Genomic DNA, 16038 nt, shown 5'->3' on the forward strand with positions numbered 1-16038 from the left:
CAGCTTTGTGCTCGAATGAAGATGACATGGAGCAGAGTCTTAGCTGACGTGTTTTGTAAGTGAGAAATAAACCTTTGTCTTCCCAACTGATAATTACAATTTTTTTTTCATTTTTATTTGGAATTTTATTTTTCCATTGAGATTTGGAGTGTATTTGCTACAACATGTAACTTAACAAAAGTACAACATGAATCTAGACGATGTGTAAAATAAGAGAGACACATTAGGGCACCCTTTATGGAGAAAATGTCACGAAGAATATGGAAAGGATAATTGGAATTTACATAGTTTCACCTGCAATTGATAAATCTGAGGTCCAGAGCAGTTAAATGATTTGCCTAACATACACACTTAGTAAATAGACTACTGTTATTTTCAAGAGACTTGAAGCGAAATAATAATAATTGTTCCAGGCAATGAACCAGTCTGTAGAGTTCGCTGCAGCCTCATAGACAGACATTAGAGCTGTACATTCAAGTTCTAAAATTAATCTCGGCCAGAAACTGGTTGCCTCAAATTTAAAATGGAGTTTGCTCAATTGGCGAGAATTTTCATCGTACATGGGTGTAGGAGGTGATGCACAGGCCTGCAGCGAGGCCGCAGCAACTAATGCCCAGAGAATGTAACAGATGTACAATCAATGCAAAGATGAGCACAACAGGTTGCTGCTGCAACATAGTTGGATTACATAACAAAAGTCCTTTGATCTGATTCCTTGTCCACCAAAAAAATTTTCTGATATTCGTGTCTCCATTTTTAGCTTGTTTAGAGAAAAAGAATATGGTGGTCAGGCTGAGAAGACTATATCAGGGGGACCCCCCAAAAAGGGAGTTTACTTATAAAAAATTGTCTATTTATTCTTATGTGTTTAAACTTCAGTCACCTTCAAATTACTTTCCATCTGATGCAATACACTTATTGAGGTGCTTTTCTCCACTGCCCAAAATGGGTTTTGAACTCATCAATTTTGATGCCTTTTAGTACTCTTGTCATTTTTTATTTCACCTCTTCTACATTGGCAGAACGTTTCCCTTTGAGGCCTCTTTTCATCTGGGAAAACAAAAAATAGTCACATGGGGGTGAGATCAGGTGTATAGGGAGGGTGGGGCATGGGGGTCATGCCATTTTGGGTCAAAAACTTCTGAACACAGTGCAGTGTGTGCTGGTGTGCTCATGAATCACCCATCGTGAAATGGGAAAATGCACTGAATCTTAAAAAAAACTCACTTAGGTCAAATGCAGCCTCTCACAACAACACCAGCTAGTACACTGATACAGATGGGTTCCTAGAACACTCACCTAGTAAGGGAAGCCTGTCCTATAAGGGGCTTACCCTAGGCAAGATTATTCTGGTTTTCGGGGTGTCTCCCCCCTGTATAGTTCTGTTGTATTTTTTATTGTATAATAGAATTGTCATTTTTTGCCCAACATCTTTCTTATTTTATAATACTAAGACATAGCATGTCCTTTGAGGAATAACTAATCCTTCCTCTCAGGCCACACAATCAAGGTGAAGTTGACCTCACATTCAGCTTCAGGACTGGCCCACATGAATCAACCAACGCATCCCACCCCTCTGGTATGTGGGCCTGTGGGAGCTGGGACAACAACGTTCAGGATAGTTGGGCAAGAGAGGATCTCCCTTCCCACTAGATGAGAAGTCGGGAGCTGCAGTGATAAGTTTTCAGTCAAGAAGAGAAATCATGTCTGCAAATGAATCCAACACGTGGAGAGAAATCAATCTGAGGTGGAGAACCAAGTAATTGTAATACTGTTGGAGCCTCAACATTGAGCCAACCAAACCTCTGCACTTTTTTGATTATTTAAATCAATGAATACCCTTTATACTTAAGCCAGCTTGACATTGGGAGTTTTGTCACTTGAGCCCAAGAATTCTAAGTTCTAACACAGTAAATTAACAACGCTGGCATTTTTTTCAGCCTCTTATGAGTTCAGAAAATGCAAGTGAACCTTCTTGACGTTCACAGACTCTGGGTGACTGACGTGATTATGTTGGCTAGGACGTCAAGCTATGAGCCTAGGTATCCTGACCAAGGTAAATGTCACCTCTAAGACTTACTAACAGCCAGCCGTTTTTCTCTTTTAATTCTAAGGTTATTGAGCATCCAACTGCATCCTGCTTTTTTCTTTTCGATGTGTACAGGTTATTGAGTAGCTTTACCCTGTTTTATTTTAGAGATAACCAATCCCCCCCACAGTTCACTTACATTTAAGGATAAGTATACAAGACAAAGTAGAAATAATATTAAGTGGAGTTTGAGAACTCTATTCCAATTCTGTATTTTTAGCTCTGTGAGACTAGTGAAGTGTCCACTCAAGTACAACACTGATGACTTTTCTTCATCTGCCGCAATCCAGAACTTCTTTTTTATACCCCCAGCCCTTCTATCCTGGGATAATCACTTCATTGTATCCAATTCCCTGTTACTAATAGAAAACTCTTAGTTTCTATCTTTGGTTCCTTTCTAGATTTTAATCCAGAGTCTTCGTAAATTGTATATAGTTCAATGTGAAGGCTGTTTCTCTCTTTGCTGTCAGCTAACTGGCTACTGCTAGTATTTATTATACAGGGACTGGCTTCTGTCTCTGTGTGAGCGGCCCGGCAACTTTCTGTCTTCTCTGAGTGCTCTTTGTCTGCTGCGTCTGTGTTCTGCCAGCACCGCAGACGTTGCAAGGACGGGCTGTATGTTCCACTGCTTTTGGCTGGGAGAATAAATTCCAGCTTAGGTGCAAGTTGAAAATGAATCCCCCACTAGGCAAAAACATGGACTCTAGTACACTTCCTGTGTACCCGGTTAAAAACCCCTTTGGCCACAGCAGCCTGAAGTTTTACAGTAGAACCATTTCATGCTTAATAACATGTTCTACACTGGGCACTGTGGGAAATACAAAGGCAGGAGGCCATGCTCCCCACAAGGAAAGTGTGAACTCCTGCATGGAAGACAAGATTTATATGTACACAGAAACACATGGGTGTGCACACACATGCACATGCCTTGAAAATAATACACCACAGTATATAGATGAGTGGAAAATTTATGATACCAATGGTTGGTGTTGAGGAAAGATCAAGGTAATTTTAATTGGTCAAAAAGACTTCATGGAGAAAGCTGAACTTGAACAGTGCTTTGGGGGCCAGGGAGGACTGGAAACGTTCTGTGACTTGAAAGGTCTGGGCTGGCCAAAGGAAAGATTCTCTGAGTTGAGTACTAATATCAATTTAGGTAAAGTTAAAAAAAAAACAGCCCTGGTCCAACAATTGCTTCTTATAATGCAAGCCACATGTGTATATACTGTATTATTCCCCTTGTAACTGCTTATTTTGGCCTCGTAAAGCTCCATCCTATATCTTTTTGCCTTTCATTTGGTGACATATATTTAAACAAGTTTCTAAGATTGCATTTGCTGAAATCTAACAGAACAGTGTCATGTATTTTAAACCTGATTGTCCTTGTGTGAAAAACCACTAAAGCTTTCTAAAAGTTTCAAAAATATTCCACATTTAAGAGTCATCAGCTAAGCAATTCTATCAGTTTTTTTTAAGTGCACCATAAGGGTGCACTTTTCTTGGTTTATTAACTGATCTGTTTCTTAGAAGCCTTTATTATGAATTTAGTCATTCTGCAAATATTTCTCTAATGCTTTTAAAATAAATAAAATTCAAACTTTGCCTTTAAGCACCAATAAAATTAGGAAAGCATCAAAGCAAGAAATTCAAAGTGCAGTGCAACGTGGCCGTGAGAGAGCCCCAGTGTTCAAAGGCACTGGAAAATGACCCTGGAAAGGTGTAATGTTTATATGTCAAGTCTATCTTAACGCAGCTTTAGATCACATCTGAAAAAAAAAATCACAGCCAGTTGCCATTGATTTTTTGGAAGGTGCTCATGTACTTCATTTGTTGTTTGGAATTATTTATAAATATTTTCTGTATCATACTAGGTCAATTTCAAAAGTGAGAATATCTCAGGGGTTTATTTTATAGCAGTACAAATAAAAAAACAATTTATATAATTTACTGACATAGAAGTATTCTACTTGTAAGGTCTAAAAGTCGTACTTTTACTTGGTGATTTTAACACAGCATCCTGATCTTACTTGGCCAAGTGCCTTTGTTAGAGAACAGCACTGTGAGAAGGGTTGAAGGGGAACTTGCTACTCACCAAATCTAGAAATGACTAATTATTCATCATACTGAAGAAAATCTCTCACAAATCTGTAATAAACATTTCCTCACCAATTTGGTACTGCGTTCAGCATGAGTCTCATTCTCCTTTCTCACGATGCAAAACTATGAGTGAGTCATGGTGGGAGAATTCCTATGAGAATTATTTTTTCTCAATAAAAGTGAAGGTCAAGGATATTCTTACGCTTTCCTTCTAAAGTTCACACAACTTTTAACTAAGATACTCTTACTGAGTAAGTTTCTTTTCATTTGCTCTAATTTAAGACATTTGTATTTTAAAACATACTTTCCAGGAAACATCTGGTATATTCCTGCCTATATCTAACAACAGAATATAAAGTTAGAAACAAGGTAAGGCAAATTTTTCTTTCATTCTTTTCCTTTCATAGTTACAGCATCACTCTTATGTATAAAGAGAATTTCTAATAATATTTTTTTACCTAATTTAGAGATTATTTTTAGCAAACTAAAATACTGGATTTGGGTACTGATTAGCATTAAAACATAAAAAACTTTTCTATATTTAATCATTGTAGTTCATCATAATCTGTGTGTGATATTTTGAAACAAATGAAGCAAAATGTTCATGTAAAACTAAGTTAAGAATGCTGGTCCTATCATAATTAATAAGTGTAATCAGTTGTGTAGCAGATCTGGACCTCTCTCACAGATGTATAAAAATACGCCAGTCAAATTAATTGATAAACCCATTCTTCTTAAAAAAAAAATTCAAGATTGGCATATAATATTTTATTAGTTTCAGCTGTATAACATGATTCAATATTTGTATATATTGCAAAATGATCACCGCAATAAGTCTAATTAGACGTCATCACCACACAGTTATAATTTTTTTGCCTATGATGAGAACTTGTAAGATATGCTCTTAGCAACTCTCAAATATACAATAGAGTATTATTAACTGTAGTCACCATGCTGTGCATTGCATCCCAATGACTTATTTATTTTATAACTAGAAGTTTGTATCTTTTGACCACATTTCCCCATTTTACCTACCTCCCCATACCTAGCCCTGTCACCACCAATCTATCCGTGATATCTATGAGTTCAGTTTTTTAAATTTTCCATACATAAGTGAAATCATATGGTATTTGCCTTTTTCTTTCTGACTTATTTCACTTAGCATAATGCCCTTAAGATCCATCTATATTGTTGCAAATGGCAACATTTCCTTCTTTTTCATGGCTGAATAAGATTCCATTTTATGTGTGTGTAAATTTTGTATATTATGTATATTTTCTTTATTCATTCCTCATTTTCTTTATTCATTCATCCATCAATGGACACTTAGGTTGCTTAAAATTTCTTTGAAAATGAATACTTATATCTGTTTTATAGTTAGTATATACTACTTACCTCACTTATACAAGGTACTCCAAAGATATTACTTGATGACAAATTTGATGGTAAACATTAATGTTTATGTAATAATTACCAAGTAGAATGCAATTAAAATTTTTGTTATAATGACTGAACATTGGCCACTGATCCATAGAGCTGTACATTATAAGATGGAGTATAACAAAGGGATAGCTTCATGAATGATCTCATTCATGTGCCCAGTAACACCGGCAGGTCAGGATCAATGCTTTTATCTCTTTCAGCTCTCAGCCAGTAAGCCCACCTACTCATGGCTTTCCTAGGATGGCTCTCATGATTTCCACCCCACGGTGTTATTCCTCTGCTTATGTTTCATTGCTAGGGCAACAGAGTTTTTGCAGATGTGATTAAGGTTACTAATCTGTTGACTTTAACATAGGAAGAAAATCCAGAGAGGCCAAACCTAATTACATAGTCCTTTAAAAGCAGAAGTTTTTCTCTAGCTGGCACCAGAAGGGGAAGTCAGAGATTTGAGGTGTAAGAAGGATTTGACATGCCACTACTGACTTGAAGATTAATGTGGCCATGTGAAAAAGACTTGAGTGTGTCCTCCAGTTGCTGAAAGTGATCTTCAGCCAATAGCCAGAAAGAAAGCGAAAGCCTCAGTCATGCAACCACAAGGAAGTAGATTCTGCCAACAACCCAAATGAGCTTGGAAGAGAATTTTCTCCCAGAGCTCTCAGATGAGCGTTCAGCACTACTGATACATTAATTTTAGGCTTGTGACACCCCAAGCAGAGAGCCCAGTCATATTGTACTAGCCTTCAGATCTACAGAACTGTGACATAATCAATGAATGTTATATCATGCTGCTAAGTTTGTGGTAATTTATTATGCGGCAACAGAAAACTAATAAATGCATGAATCCCCCTTTGGCACTTCACAAATACTTATCACAACATTACTTATCACAACATAGTAAGTAGTGGTAAGTGTATGAAATTAAAGAAACCATCCATGCCTAGTAGATTTTCCCCTTGAGGTTGGTATTAGGTTTGTCTATCAGAAAACTTCAAAGATTTGGAGACACAGGTCATATTTGTAAGATGATTTGAAAGTGAAAGAAAACATCATTGTATTAGATGTACCGTACATGGAATCCACAAGGCAACCATACCTGGAGTCCACATTCCTCTTTACTCTCTAATCATGGTTTAAAACTTAGTAAGTGCTGCTATTACAGTAGCTGACTACCAGATTTTCTAAACACTGCCCCACATTGATAAATCCTTTTCTATCTAAAAGAAAAGCACTTGTGAACATATTGACTGCAGTCCTCTCCTGGAGAGAAGGCAGCTTACTTGTATATCACCTGCAGAGGCCTTGGAATGAAAGCATAATCATTTGTATTGAGATTCTGAATCTCATGTGCCAGGTCTGAGGGTTTTCACCCTGGATTGGCTGGCCTTTGGGAGCAGAAAAACAGAAAGAGGAAATGTCCATGTTTGAGCTGGCATGTGCCACGCGATCCTGCTCCAGCACTGACAAGTCCCCGCTGTTGGGAACCTGCAGCAGTGGTGCAGTTTGTCTGTGGGTATGCTCTGAGGCCAAGTAACTGTGCTGCATGCACGGGGCACATTAAAGGAGTATAGACAAGATGAAAACATCTACAAACACATGCACACATTCTTGAAAATCAAAGTGTCTCATTAGGATTTCACTCCTGAAACTGTATATTTAAAAAAATCAGGTCAATATTTGAATCCATTTTATATGTTTGTTGTTATATTGTAACATGTTGGGGCTGTGATGCAGCATCTTTTAAAGAATTTACCTGCTTATATTTTTAGACAGAATTAAACTTTAAACTCATTTTACTAGTTTATTAAAGCGACCCCACCCCACATTCTTTTCTTTTTCTTTTTTCTTTTTTTTTTTTTTAGGTCCAGAGACATCAGTCTCAATTTCTCCCATGAGTATAAAGCAATATATGTGAGCAAGAAATAATTATGTGTAAGAATTTGGTACATGGACAAAGCAATTTAAGCCTTCTGAAACAAAATGAACTCAAGGACTTGCTTTACTTTTTAAATGGCATGTTTGTAAATGCATATGTTATGGTTGGTGAATGGAAGCATGCCCAGTTATAGACACTGTATATACGTAGATGCTCCTAACTTCGTGCCACAACTATGTGTGAGAAAAGCTGGTCACGTGAATCAGTTTATAAAACTGAAACATTTAGAAATGCACTGGGGTGGTGGGGGGGATTTCCATTTCAAGAAGTCTTGTATTGATGCATTTTATAAAACAAATAATCATTCCCAGAAATTATCTTTTTTGAAAGTAACATACCTGACATATACTAAGTATTAAATCAGTAGAAAGAGGCAAAATCAAATGTAAGAAATAGGACTTTGAAAGCAGAAAGTTTTAGGTATTTTTTTAAGTAGTGTTTAGAAAAAACTATACTCAATAATATTAGCACAGTGCAATTATTTTTACTCTTTATTCAAGGATATACAATTTTTTTCATCAACAAATCTCTGTATTTCAGGATGTCCAGTTTAAATTTTGGGATCCTGAGCAAGAACACCCAGTCCTTGTCAATTAACATGATGCTGAGTTGAAAGATAAGCAAGTAAAAGGGTAATATGTTTACGTAGATCTAATCGCAGAAAGCAAAGTTCTAAATTGCTCATGTGATGAAGCCCCAAATTAACTCTTTTGTTTTTTTTAAGTGTATGTAACATATCTTTGTACTTATATTTTTCTATTTTTAATTTAAAAAATTTGCTTTGCTTGAAACAGAAAAAATATTTAGGCCAATCTGTGTGTATTCATTATCTATTGCTGCTATAACAAATTACCACAACTTTTGTGGTGTAAAACAATGCAAATTTGTTATCCTACAGTTCTGATTACATGGGCTAAAGTCGTGATTCTGGCAGGGTTGGTTCCTCTGGAGTCTGTAGGAGAAACTTCCATTCCATTCTTTTCCCAGCTTCTAGAGGCTGCCTGCATTCCTTGGTTCATGGCCTCCATCCAGCAGTACCATCTCTGCAACCTCTGCTTCTTCTATCATCGTATCTCTTTTTCTTCAGTCTGACTTTTCTGCCTCCCTTTTATGAGGATCTTTGTGATTACATTGGGCCCACCCAGATAATCCAGGATAATATTCCCATCTCAGGAATCTTAATCATATCTGCTAGATTCCATTTGCTATATAAGGAGATGTATTCATAGTACCAGGAATTAGGGCCTGAACATCTTGGAGTGTGGGGCATTATTCTCTCTATGACACTGTGTTAAGAGCTCATTTTAGGATATTTAATATCATATTTGCTACTCTGCCTTTCCCAATGCACAAGCTAAATGATTTATTCCTCCCCTTTGGAATTAAAACTAAACTGCAAGAATGTTTACCTAGTGCGTATCGAACACATTCCATCTACCAGGTACTATGCCAAGTGCTTTGTGTGTATATACATATTTACTTAATTCTTATAATAAGTTTATACTGTTAATTTTATCTCATTGTACACATAAAGAGATTGTAACACAAGAGTGTTAAATTACTTGCTCAAGATTCTAAATCCAGCAAGTGCCAAGGTTAGGATGACTCCTGAGCTTATCATCCTAACCTTTTTAGTTTACTCACCCCCTCTCAAAAAGTTAGCAAACAATTTACACCATTTACATATGCAAATTAAAATGTGCTTATAATACATTGCATTGTACCAATGAAGATATGGCCATATTGAAACCAGGCACTGAAGTTAAGGTGATGTCTCTCCTTTGAGAGCATATCAGGAATTAATGTTATTAACTCAACTCTGCAGTTTAAATAGCGTATTGATATATGAAAAGTGAAGATTCTGGAAGCCACTTGTCCTTTTACTTGTATGTGTGTGTTTGTGTGTGTGTTGGAGGTTGGTTGATCTGGTGGGCTTTAGTACCTGAGTATCAGTTTAATTAGATTGTGTTTTCCCCCAGCACTACAAATTAAGTAGTGTTTTGGGGGAAGTAGAGATCAGAAAGCTTCCCTTTCCCAGGCTGCACCTGAGGGCAACAGCTCTGTCAGAGAGTAGAACGTAAACCATCTCTCATCCCACCACTGCCCTCAGCTTTGAAGTTCGAAATTTCATTAGCAAAAGTTATTTCTTCCTTTTTTCTTTTACCAGCATTATAACTGGTTAATTTTAAAAATAAATAAATATATTTTTAATTTTATATATGTAGATTCTTAAAACTCCATAAAAACCAGAACCTCACCTGTCTTATTCATCATTCTACCACAGCAACTAAGAGAGTATATGGTATATACTATACGGTATTTAATATTTATGGATAGATGGAAGAAAAAAAGGAAGGGAGAGAAGAAGGAAGAAGAAAAAAGAAGGTTCAGTCAGCCGTTTGAGCCTAGGTAAGAAATAGTGATGAGGTGCACATGAAAATTAAAATGAGACAAAAGTAGTTGGCATGCCTCCTGAGTTCAAGCTGTAGGCCAGCCACACAGCAGGCAAGGTGCAGAAGGCAAACACCCATTAACTTCGTTTGTATGGAACCTGGTCCATCCTGTTCAGAGTGGAGTGGGCTTCACAAAACACTTTGCTGGTTTTGAAGGAAAAGAGAAAAGTAAATTTTTGAAATGGAACTATGGGGTAAAAAAAAAAGGTATTGTGGGGAAGTTGGGCCGGGCAGAAGAATGCCCTTGCATCTTAAAAAGGCCTACTTTTGATATAACAGTTATGGTCTTTGTTTAGTTCTTCCCCTCCCCCACACAGAAGGTTGCCAAATTAAGAGCATAGACTGTATCTTTTATCTTTGAAATTCAGAATTTAAGAAATATTTAACAACGGAATTATGGTGAAAATAGATATAGGCCATAGTGGAAATAAGCCAGGCAGCATGAGCACAGAACCTCAGAGCAGCAGCTTCCTTGCTGAAGTAACCGGGCGGGGGGGGGGCGGTTACTATACAGAGAATAGGTCCTGGCCCAAGTCGTGAAAGATGAGGGGTTTCCCAGGCTGAGAAGGGGGGAGAGGTATTCTTCTCAGGTAAAGCAGGCTGTGCAAAGGAGAGAAGGCTTGAGAGACAACGCAGTGAATCCTGAGAACTGCATGTAATTTTGGTATGGAGAGAGTGAATAGTAGGAAAATGGGATTGGATGGTGAGAAGGGACAAGGAAAAGGCTGAGAGTTTTGAGTCTATGTTAAAATTACTGGGAGAATATTTAAGGTTGATTCAGCAGCCGACATGAGTGGATTACTTCTTCCAGCTATGTAGCAATTGAATTGTAAGGGACTTGAGGATGGGGGTTTTTTAAATTAAGATAGAGAGGTAATTGCAATAGTTTAGGCAAAAAAAAAAAAAATTATGAGCACCCAAGCCAATTCACTTGCATAGAGAATTGAGAGGAGAGGATGCTGGTTAAGTTGAAAGGTAAGACAGAGAGAGTCACTGATGCCTGTCTAGGTGATGCTACTCACCAATCAGGTGAGAAAGAGCAGGAAGAGACTGGAACATATTAACAGATGACATTATTAATTGCTAGCTCTGCTCCAGGCTCTTTTCTCAATGTTTTACATGGAATTGTGAACTCTGAATGAAAGCATGTATGTGGACACTGCATGAAGAGCAACGTTACTGTGTGGATTACTGTTCTCTTTTCCATTTGTACCGTGTTTTAGAGAGCAAGGCACCAGGATTTTTTATTTTTTTCTTTCTTAACAACAACAATAAAAACCACATTTTAAAAAACCTGAAAAGATAATAAATTAAAATGTCCTTTATTACTCTTTTTTTAAAAATGACTTCAATGTCGGGGGGAAGGGGGTAGGGTTTTCAGGAGCAACTATGGACACATGGACAAAACCAAGGTGGGGTGGGATCAGGGAAGTGACGTGGGGATAGCTGGGGTGGGGGATGGTGGGGAGAAAATGCAGACAACTGTACTTGAACAACAATAAAAAAAGTAATGAAAAGAAGTAGTAAACAAAAAATGATTTCATGGGACTACATTTTAAAATGCTTCTAAAATAATGCTTTTTTATATAGACAGTCTCAGAATGGAAAACCTGTTGTAATTTAAAAATATTTCATTAATTCATAGGCAAAATAATTGAATACGAATTTTAACCTCTTACTTTTGGTCAGTTCGTCCAAGTGTGAATCTCTTTCTACGGATACGCAGGTGAGTGAGAGCTGCCCCAGCTACTCCAGAGATTGCATCATTTAAAAACTCAGGGTCTTATCATGAATACCCATCATTTCACCAGTTCACAATTTGCAGTTCTTTATGTTTTTCAGTCTTGTTATAGCATGAGTAGTTTACATTCTTTTAAAACTGCTGTATTTCGTGTTATCTTGATAAACTACTTATTGAAGTAAAACTGTTTAGCATGGAATGAGGAGTTCTCTAGCAGACAAAAAAAACTGTTGAATTATAAATGACATAACACAAAAAAATAATGAACTCTACGTTTTTCTTATCTGAAGGCAAAGAAATTCACTAACGCAAAAAAAATAAAATTATCTTGCACAATCTTTTCCTCAGGAAAAAAAAAGAAACAGAAGAAAAGGCTAGTAATTTAAGAATTAAGAAACTGTAGATTATAGCCAATTAATTATATGATGAAATGTGCAGTTTAGAGTAATGGAAAGAATCCTAAATTTAGAACCAAAGACCTAGGTTTGGATGCTGCTGGGTTGCTGTTCTGACTTTGGACCTCTGTAATCCCCAATTTCCTGACCAGTGTTCTATGGCATCTGTGTGTTTTGCACACATTAAATATGCATTTTAAAGTTGCCATTATTGTTATGAACACTGAAAATCAGTATGATACATATCATGCTTAAAAGTTACTCTTCATAGCATAAACTCTTTGTTAATGCTTTTTTAAATAAAAATGACTAAAATGAGACCATCTTTTCTAAATGTGTCAGTTACCTACTAAAAAGATATTTGTCACTAATTTTTATCAGAATGATAACAATGACATACCAAATCCAAAGTCTTACTTCATAACAAAATAAATGTTAATGCAATATATTGACAAAGCCACTGATGCTCTACATTTATAAAGTTCTCTTTACTTTATCATATTGATTAACTTGGGAAAAAAGTCTTGTCAGACAAGACTTCTTTGGCCATCTTAATTAAATAGAACTCCCAACTTCTCTTTTCCAGAATTATTTTTATTTTTAGCAATTTTTACTACCTTAAAAATTATATTTATTTGATTATTTGTACATTTTCTGCCTTTGTCCACACTAGTGCAAACCCCAGAAGAGCACAGAATTTTAGTTCAATGTCATGTCCCCAGCATCTAAACCAGTGACTGGAACAGAGGAAGCCCTCAATCAAAATTTTTTGGATTAATGAATTTCTTTCTGCTGGATATTGTATAATTGTAATGTGTGTTTTCTTACTTCTCATATTAAGCTTTTTAAATTATATAATAATAGTAGAAAATACTTAAATAATGCTCTGAAGATGCCAGGCAGTACTCTAAGGATCTCACTCAAACACATAACTTAATTCTCATAGAATCTATAAAGTATTCCCATTTTACAAAGAAGGCAATGGAGGCACAGAGAAGTTAAATGAAATGCTCAAAGTCATTTATCTGGAGTGGTGGAAACTTGATGTTTTTATGGCCATGCAGTGTTTTATTTATTCTTCCATTAATAACTAATATTTGAGAATATTTACAATATTAATGGAACTTAATCAAAGATAAGTTAAATACATTTTTAAAAAAAATATTTCAATACAGCCCTGGATGGCGTAGCTCAGTGGATTGAGTGCAGGCTGTGAACCAAAGTGTTCTTGGTTCAATTCCCGGTCAGGGTACGTGCCTGGGGTGCAGGCCATGACCCCCAGCAAGCGCACATTGATGTTTCTCTCTTTCTCTTTCCCCTCCCTTCCCTCTCTAAAAATAAATAAATAAAATCTTTTAAAAATATTTCAATACAAGGTATTAATAAGAGAGATAATATGACCAAAATCATTGTGTCAAAACCATAAATATTTGATATTAGCCTATGTAAAATTTAGTTTTTAGTGTAAAATTCTTTGTGAGAAAGAACATTTGGTTTACTTCACTAATAAGAATATCTCTTAATGCTGGGATGGTCTCCTCCCGGTAATTTGTCTACTGTTGATTTTTAGCATAGTGACTTGTGACTGTATGAATGGAGTTGAGTGGAGAGATACTCTCAAGTTTACTCCAAATACCAGGATATACCCGATCGCTATAATAATGAAGAGGTAGGTGGATAATGCAACTGCTTGACACTTTTGAGGCCAATAGGTTAAGATGAATTGAGAACTTCAAAAAAGAACAAAAGCATAGATCACTGTCTCTGGCACTGGCGATGGTGAATTTGACACCATTGTCCCTGTGACTTTAGACAATCTGCACGTGCACACCAGCGGCCACACCTTATGTGTGCGTGCACATGCACGTACCAAAACGGAACTTCAACCTCATCAGCATGGCAGTAGTTCCCATGCTGATAACTATTATCTTACAGGCCTTTATATTTTCTTTTTAAATTAAATTTATTTTTTAATTACAGTTGACATACAATATCATATTAGTTTCAGGTACACAATATAGTGATTACAGGCCTCTACATTTTTATGTTACATGTTAGATGGCTAAGGCTGAACACATTGAGTAGAAATTGTACTGTTTCCTTATGTATGTTTTATATTCATGCTGTATTTATATTTATCATTGATTAAAAATGCCTTTTCATAATCAGCAATTGCTATGATATATAATTTCTATTATATGAATATAGAAAAATATTGCAGGAATGTGTTTAAAACTAGCCATACTTAGAGTTATTAAATAGCAGAGAGAGATAAAGGAGATCTTAAATGTCACCTACTTTCCATTGTTATTTTATAAATGGGAAACTGAGGCTCAGACAGGTAAAGTGACAGTTTGTGGTCACTTAGAACCTTAGTTATCATTCCAGTTTGAGGTCCTTTATCTTGGGCAGAATGCTTTCAAATGAATAGTTAAGGGGGTACAGTTTTTCAACTCCCACATTCCCTGCTTGCTTTTGACTATGAGAAATAGATGCTATGGTGATAAGCACTATATAAATAATAAATGAAACAAAAGAAAACATAAGCAGGAAGGAGGGCCATGGTCTTTTCACCTCCTGTCTTTAATGATTAAGCTATGCATCTTGCAGGCTTTTCAGAAATGACAAAAAAAATCTATTTCACCATCATTTATCACCATGTTTTCAGACTTAAAGACTATTGAACTTACTATATTGGCTACTGTTGTACTATTTATTTGCGTAAAGAAATGAACTCTACTTGCAGTAGAACATTTTTTACTGTTTTATTTAGCTTGAAATAGATGACAAAAGTCAATATAAGACAAACATTTAATAAGCATGTCAGATTTTATAATAAACACTATTTTTCATTTATTCACTCAACAGATATTTATCACCTTCCCGCTAATGCCAAGTATAGTTGTTCTATGTGCTGGACATAGATAGATTGGTGAACAAATTAGACAAATAGATATATAGTATACTATCAGGAAAAATAACACGAGTTTGAGGGGATAGAGAAACTACTTTTGATAGGGTGATCTGAAGCAGCTCCTTTGAAGAGGTGAAGCACAATAGAGACCTGGCTGGATTAAGGGACTGATCTGTAAGGGCATCTGGGAAAAGTGCATGGAGTATGCTGGAAAAGAGAACGAGCTCTCCCAGTCTGAGAAATGGCAGGACAGCCGGTGTGACCCAAGGAAGTGAGAGAGGGAATGAAGGGAGACAGTCATTGAACTGTCCAGGAGCCAGGCTGGAGGGAGCCCTGTAAACCATTCTAAGACTTTAGGAGTTTGTTGTAAAATAGGAGTAGTCCATGTTGGTTCAATAGTAGGTGGAGTTAGATTAACCTGGCTTCAAATTTTGTAGGGAAGTATAATGTGCAAGAAAGGATTCCATCAACAGACCAAAAATAATGGATGGCAGAAAACAAATGGCCGCTGCTTGATAAAGAAACTTGTAAAGCTAAGCAGATGCCATCTCCTACCTACACAGATATCAGAAAAGAAAAAAACAAACAAACAAACAAGACAGTTCAGACATTTGCAATAATAGCAAATATTCACATGAAGAGTCTCCTGTATCAGAATCACCAGTACAAAGAAAATAGACCACAGAAATTAACAACTGCTCCAGATCACCTGAGGGGATTCGTCCCTACCCTCTTATGCCTGTGTATTCAGCATAACGGACACAGATTTCTTTTAGCAGGGGCTAAAACTTTAAGAATTTGTCTCTAAATAAAGTGGGATTACAACTCCTAGAATCTGGATCTGAGAGAAATGCAAAGGGAAACTTACCGTGCCAACGAGGTCACAAGAGATTTAAGGGAAGGGAAAGAAAATATGCCTAAAGAACTAGGCACAAAACACACCCTCCATTGTCAGGACAAAACCCCCCTTATG

The 16038-nt window shown here is 36.5% G+C and overlaps 1 pseudogene; it reads right to left on the bottom strand.

The window, feature by feature from the left end:
• Positions 1-13603: 13603 nt before the first annotated feature.
• On the bottom strand, positions 13604-15227 carry LOC123813012 (annotated as a pseudogene).
• Positions 15228-16038: the final 811 nt, after the last annotated feature.

Source organism: Phyllostomus hastatus, unplaced genomic scaffold (genome assembly GCF_019186645.2).
Source record: "Phyllostomus hastatus isolate PE091 unplaced genomic scaffold, TTU_PhHast_1.1 phas_scaffold_93, whole genome shotgun sequence".
Classification (NCBI taxonomy): Eukaryota; Metazoa; Chordata; class Mammalia; order Chiroptera; family Phyllostomidae; genus Phyllostomus; species Phyllostomus hastatus.